The 6,000-nt window shown below is 43.6% G+C and overlaps 1 protein-coding gene across 1 annotated transcript in view; it reads left to right on the forward strand.

The window, feature by feature from the left end:
* The window catches only part of GATA6 (GATA binding protein 6), a 32,221-nt gene that overhangs the window by 13,810 nt on the left and 12,411 nt on the right, over positions 1-6,000 (forward strand). The gene's annotated exons all lie outside the window — the stretch shown is intronic.

The following is a 6,000-nucleotide window of genomic DNA, read 5'->3' on the forward strand; positions in this document are numbered from 1 at the left end:
ATGAAAAGATCAAAATTATTTTAAGATATTCTTTATTATGCCCTGGTCCTCAGAAGCAATTATGTAGCTAAATGAGCCGAAACAGGGTCTTGGTTTTCCAGAGCGTTGAGGGAGCAGCCAGATTTTCGGCCTCAGAGCCCACGTCTCTCCCAGCTGAAATGAGGATGGCTGCCTGCTCCAAGTCACTTTTTTGGTGATACATCCAACTTAAGTGTGGCAAAAACCTAATTTGAATGATAAATGGCACTGAAGCAGAGATATTTGCCCAACAATGGGCTTTGCGGACTTGGAATTTTTCTGGGTGGAGTTAGTTTTGCTCTGGTGGTTTTGTGATGTAAAATTCCAAACTGGCTATTAGCAAGTCCTATCAGTTGCCCTCCAGGTAAAGAAGAGTAAATAGGCAGTGGAAAGGGCCCCGGTCTGGCTGGAAGGGGGCCCTCGGGAGTTCTACAGCTGGTCCTAGGCTTGCTGGTTGGTGTCTGGGAGCCAGTTGTGGCTGGTGTGTGTGCTGCAGCCGGGGGCAGCTCTTGGTGATGAGGCTGGGCCCCAGTTTCCAGTTAGGGGTGGGGTTGCTGGTCTGTCTGCCGTCCTCCCTTCCATCCCAGGGACCCATTCCTCCTGGCCTCTCTCCGAGGGCACACGGCTGGCACCTGGGCTTGCAGGTTTCTCCCCCACTCCGTGGTAACCCTGTCATGGATGTGTCCATACCATCACGGATGTCTCCCTAAGCCCCTACCTGATGCGTGTGTTGGGGAATCAGGCCTCCTTGGCAGAAGCCCATCTGCTGGCTTCCTTTGGAAACTCTCCCACTCTAAGAATGATTGTAGTAGCCTTGAGTGGTTTCCCCAGGTTGTTACCAGGGAGTCCCTGTGTATGCCCATGGGTCCTTTTAGCACTTTGCAGTGTCTTCTGTGGGTGGGCTGAGCCTTCATGCATGTGGCCTGGCCAAAGTGGCAGCTGAGTAGCCGTGAAGAGTCTGCTGGAGGAGCCATCTGTGAGCAGCTGGCAGAAGCATTTTTAAAAGGTAGCTGTGTTGACAAAGGTGTGTCATTTTCCCATTTTGGTCACAGTGCATGATGTTGGTGGGCAGCTGGCTTTGTAACTGATTGCCTAGAGGATTTTGTGAAATGCTGTAGGGTGAAGAAAATATCAGATCCACACAGCAAGGTAGTGTCTGGTGTTTAGAAAGTGTATGTATTACACAGCACCTTCCTTAGCGTGGAGTTTAAGCCTCCTGAGATAACGTATCCACCCCGGTGATCTCCAATGCTCCCTGTCGCTGACTGGTAGAAATGAGCAGTTCAAGGCTACCTTTGTTTAATGGTGCAACTGAGCTACCACACAAAGGGCAATCTCAGGCACGCTCCCAGTTCAAGAGTGAGGCCACACATCCCTCCATTTAGAAATGTAAGTAGCAACATAACTGTCTTGCTTTAATGATTGTGAGTTACAGCAGGGAAGTTCAAAACTGTTTCAGAGGTTCATATCAAACTTGATCTTGATTTTAACTCCCCCCAGAAAAATCCCCCTAGTTGTAGGCAACCACCAATAGGCATTCTCAGCAGGCTTTTTTTTAAGTCCCATGGCATGACAGGAGCAGTGTTTCTACTTGGTGGCACCAGGTTTCTGAGCTCTCTTGGTGGGGGTTCAGGGGACTGCAGGAGCTGAGTGTTCTGGAAGGGGCTGTCCTACTGTGCTGCTGGAAGTGGGGGCTCCCAGGCTCCCCTCCCCAGCAGGAATGGAGGTGTGGGCAGGATCCTGGTACACAGCATTCTTCCAGGATAAGTGTCAAAGTGCCACGAAAACCATTTCTGCCCTGCTCAGAAGCCTCATTTCTTTGACTTTTTGTGTGTCTTAGCTTTGTATACTTGTTGCTAATTTGTGCTTTCATAAGACCTGTCTGGGAAAAAAGGAGACCTTCCTTCTGATGAGAGTCATCATGTGGATGACCTGGCCTCCTCCCCAGGACTCTGTCTTGGTCGTGGGCTGTGTGCGTGTTGGAAGGTGGTGGGAGGGCAATGAGTTTCTGAGATCAGCCAGACTCCTACCATGCAGCCTGGAATTAAAATATTGCCTATTTTGTTCCTTTGGAATTCTTCTTTTTTTTTTTTGAGTCAGAGTCTCGCTCATCAGCCTAGCTCACAGCAACCTCAAACTCTTGGGCTTAAGCAATCCTTCTGCCTCAGCCTCCCAAGTAGCTGGGACTATAGGCATGCACCACCATGTCCCGCTAATTTTTTCTATATATTTTTAGTTGTCCAGATAATTTCTTTCTATTTTTTTTAGTAGAGACGGGGTCTCGCTCTTGCTCAGGCTGGTCTCGAACTCCTGACTTCGAGTGATCCTCCTGCCTCAGCCTCCCAGAGTGCTAGGATTATAGGCGTGAGCCACCGTGCCCGGCCGGAATTCTTTGTGTTTATTAAAAAAATGTTGAACTTAATTTTTGACAGGCAGTTTGTTAATTTCTGTGTCAAAAATAGCCTTTCATTCTGGCTAAAAATTTTCTTATACGTGTAGATTTACTGACTTAAATTTTCTTTGGCATTTATTCTCTGTGGATTGTAAGAATATTAAAATATTTTTTCTTGAATTCCATTTATTGACTGAGTTATATATTTTTTTATAATTTTTATTTCAAAATATTAGAGAAGATTGAGTTATATTTTCTAGGGTTTTCTTTTTTTGGTTATTGTTACTTTGGGGAGAAACATGATAACATGCTCTATTTCAGCAATTCCCAAATAAGATTTAATAAGTCCAGAAATGGTCCTAGTCCTCCTGCGACTCCTCCTATAACTCAAAAATCATAAAACTGGAGGATACTTTATATAGCTCAATTCCCAAATTTTATAGATAAAATTTTTTTTTTTTTAAATTTCCTTTTGGATAGGAGAGATTAATCTGGGGATGAAATTAGGAATAAAACAATGTCTGAGAATAAGGAATCGTTGAACATATCTGGCCTGTCTTAAAGTAGTTTCTATAAATAATTACTTAAAAATTAATACTTTTTTTTGAGACAAGAGTCTCACTCTGTTGCCCTGGCTAAAATGCAGAGTACAGTGGCGTCATCATAGCTCACTGCAATCTCAAACTCCTGAGCTCAAGCGATCCTCCTGCCTCAGTCTCCCAAGTAACTGGGACTACAGGCACACCCCACTGCTCCCGCATAATTTTTTCCATTTTTAGTAGAGATGGGGTCTGGCTCTTGCTCAGGCTGGTCTTGAATTCCTGACCTCAAGCAATCCTCCTGCCTTGGCCTCCCAGAAAGCTAGTATTGCAGGGGTGAGCCATCTCGCCTGGCCCCAAAATTCATACTATTAATTAATAATTAATTAATACTACTTAAGTCGATACTAAAACTGCCAATATAATGTTGAAGTTATCATTAACCATGAAATGTGGAAGTAAATGGAGATGAACTGTACCTGACTAGCCCTTGCTTTGCTGGTCGCTGTTCCATTTTAGAAGCATTGGTCTATGGCAGGAGCTGTTTATAGTTGAGCAAAACAAGGTCGCAGACCTGAAATTGTTCAAAATGTGGTAGTGGTGGTGGGGCAGGTACCGACATGGATGTTATATTTTCAGATTTGAAAAAGTTTTTAAATGAGTGATAAGTGGAGTTGGAAATGGCTTCATAGGGTGGAGGAAATTTGAATTGGTGGGTAGGAGTTTTGCAGGGGACACATTGGGAAACAACAGGGGAATCTCTGGTACTGAAGGGAAACAGGGAGTTCAGTGTGGCCAGAGCGTGGGGTGCGTAAGAAGCCAACGGCAGTAAATGAGGCTGGTAAAACGGGTGGAAAGGAGATACCTGCAAATATTTCAAATCAATATTGAGTCAGCCTTAAGCAGGGCACAGACGACGGGATGGACTTTATCTAACTCCTCCTTCAGTGACAAATGTGTCTTCTGTCTGTATGCTGGAGTCCAACAATTAAAACATTCTTAATTGGGGAGTGCTGCATTTTGGTAATTGATGTAAACAATGCTAGCATGCTCCTGCTTGTCCATTTTACAAGCAAGGTTTCCTCCATACAATTAGTAAGGAAAAAAATATCTCCTTGGAGCTGATTATATGTGCTGACCCTAGGCCCTTACGGCTTTGGCCTGCACTGTGGTTTCTCCGTCTCTAGGGCTTCTGGGGGCAGGTCGGTTGGGGTGGCTGCCGGGTGATTTCTCCCGTATGGCGTGTTGGTGATAGGAAATAAGTTTCCTCGCCTTCATGGGTTCATTGTTGGTGATACACAACTTCCACAAAGAGGGAGGCAGACGTTCTTAGTCCAAGATAGATTTAATCTCAGATTCATCACTGGCTGGTCTGTGCCTTTGTGGGTGGTGGGCCTTCACCACTCTTCGGTCAGTTTCTCGCTATTAAATTGGTGTCATCGTTCTTGTCCCATGTGTGCTTCTGGGACACTACATGCCTAGCAAGACCTTTCCCTACTACAAGCACTCCTGAGCTTCGTGGGGTTTGAAAGAGTTAACTGCACACCCCTAAGTACTTAGAGCCAACAGCCGTGATCTCTAGGGACTGACATTTGTTAGGATCAACAATGTGCTTTATAAGGCTTTCTGGGTCACTGGTGGTGTGGACGTGTAGTCCCAGGTACTCGGAAGGCTGAAGTGGGTGGAGTGTGAATCTAGCCTGGGCAACAGATCGAGAACTTGTCTCTAAAAAAAATTTTTAAGTTTGAAAAAACTTACAAGGCTTTCAGAAGAAAGCTTAGGCAGGTCAATACTTAAAATTCTTTTTATAGATTTTATTTTTTGTATACGATTTGCATCCTATGGTGAAAATTGAAAAACACCCATTTAGTCCCAGAGCTCACTATGCATTTTCCAGCTGAGGGGGGGATTCTTTATTAGCAGATTTATACTCCACAGTGTTTTTCTCCTATTGAAAAGCCGAGGTACATTCATGAAGGACTTACGTTGTGCTTACGGTGTAAGTTGCTTTCACTCCGAGGAGTTTGACTGTGAAGGGATGCTGTCATGCAAGAGGCTGCCGGAACCGGGGCAGAAAATTCCTGCTTCACTGTTACCTTGAATATTGCACGAGAGCCTTTAGGAGCATTTGAGAGACAAGCAGTGGTGGATCCGTCTTGCATTTTATTGTCGGGCTCTTGCATTTGGGATGTTTCCTCCCTTTCCCATTCTTTCATTCTTGTAAGATAGTAGACACAGGGAGGCAGGAAACTAGCAGTTTCTATCAAGTACCGTTTACGTGCCAGGTGCTTCAGGAACATTTTCTTTTTTAATCCTCCCGAGTGGGACTCAGAAGGTAAGGAACCGGCCCAGTGTCGCGTGTCAAACAAATTAAGAGGCGGGGCTTCGAGTTGGCCCCAGTTCTGGCTGACGCAGAGTCAGTGTTGTTACCGCTACAACGCGCTAGATTAGTATGTGATATTAGTTCATCTCTTTGAAATCTTTAGAGAGGAAATAATGTCTTCTTATCTTGATTAGTGATTTCAGCATCAAATATCCTCCCACTGAAACAGGTGGGAAAACAGTGCTGGAGAAGTGATTTGTTCATGACCAAGTATGTATGTAAGGCACTTAATGCAAATTTTCTTATCAATATTATACTTAAAAAAAATGTATTATAGTACTAAGAATATGGCAGTTGGGTAATATTAGGTAGGAAAAATAATAGTGAAAAATTACTGTTGATGTATCTGATGTGTTTATAACATTGTAGATGCTGCATTTAAAAACACTTCATATTTGCAGGGTTTTTAAAAAATGTCAAATACAAGATCACAATACTAAAATCCTAATGGTGTGATTTGAACCCACACCCAAGTGAGTGCTAAGTTTTGGAATTTTTAAGAATGTTTGCATTGCTTTCTATTCATTTTTATGAAATCATTAAAAAAGCATTTCTTAATAGGCGAGGGCCCATTTTTTTTTTTTTTTTGGAGTCTATCGTCCAAAACGGTCTTTTCTAAATGAGTAAAAAAAGAGTTAAAAAAATCATTAATCTCCCACAAGGGCCTG

Source organism: Propithecus coquereli, unplaced genomic scaffold (assembly GCF_000956105.1).
Source record: "Propithecus coquereli isolate 6110/MARCELLA unplaced genomic scaffold, Pcoq_1.0 Scaffold38, whole genome shotgun sequence".
In the NCBI taxonomy this organism is placed as follows: Eukaryota; Metazoa; Chordata; class Mammalia; order Primates; family Indriidae; genus Propithecus; species Propithecus coquereli.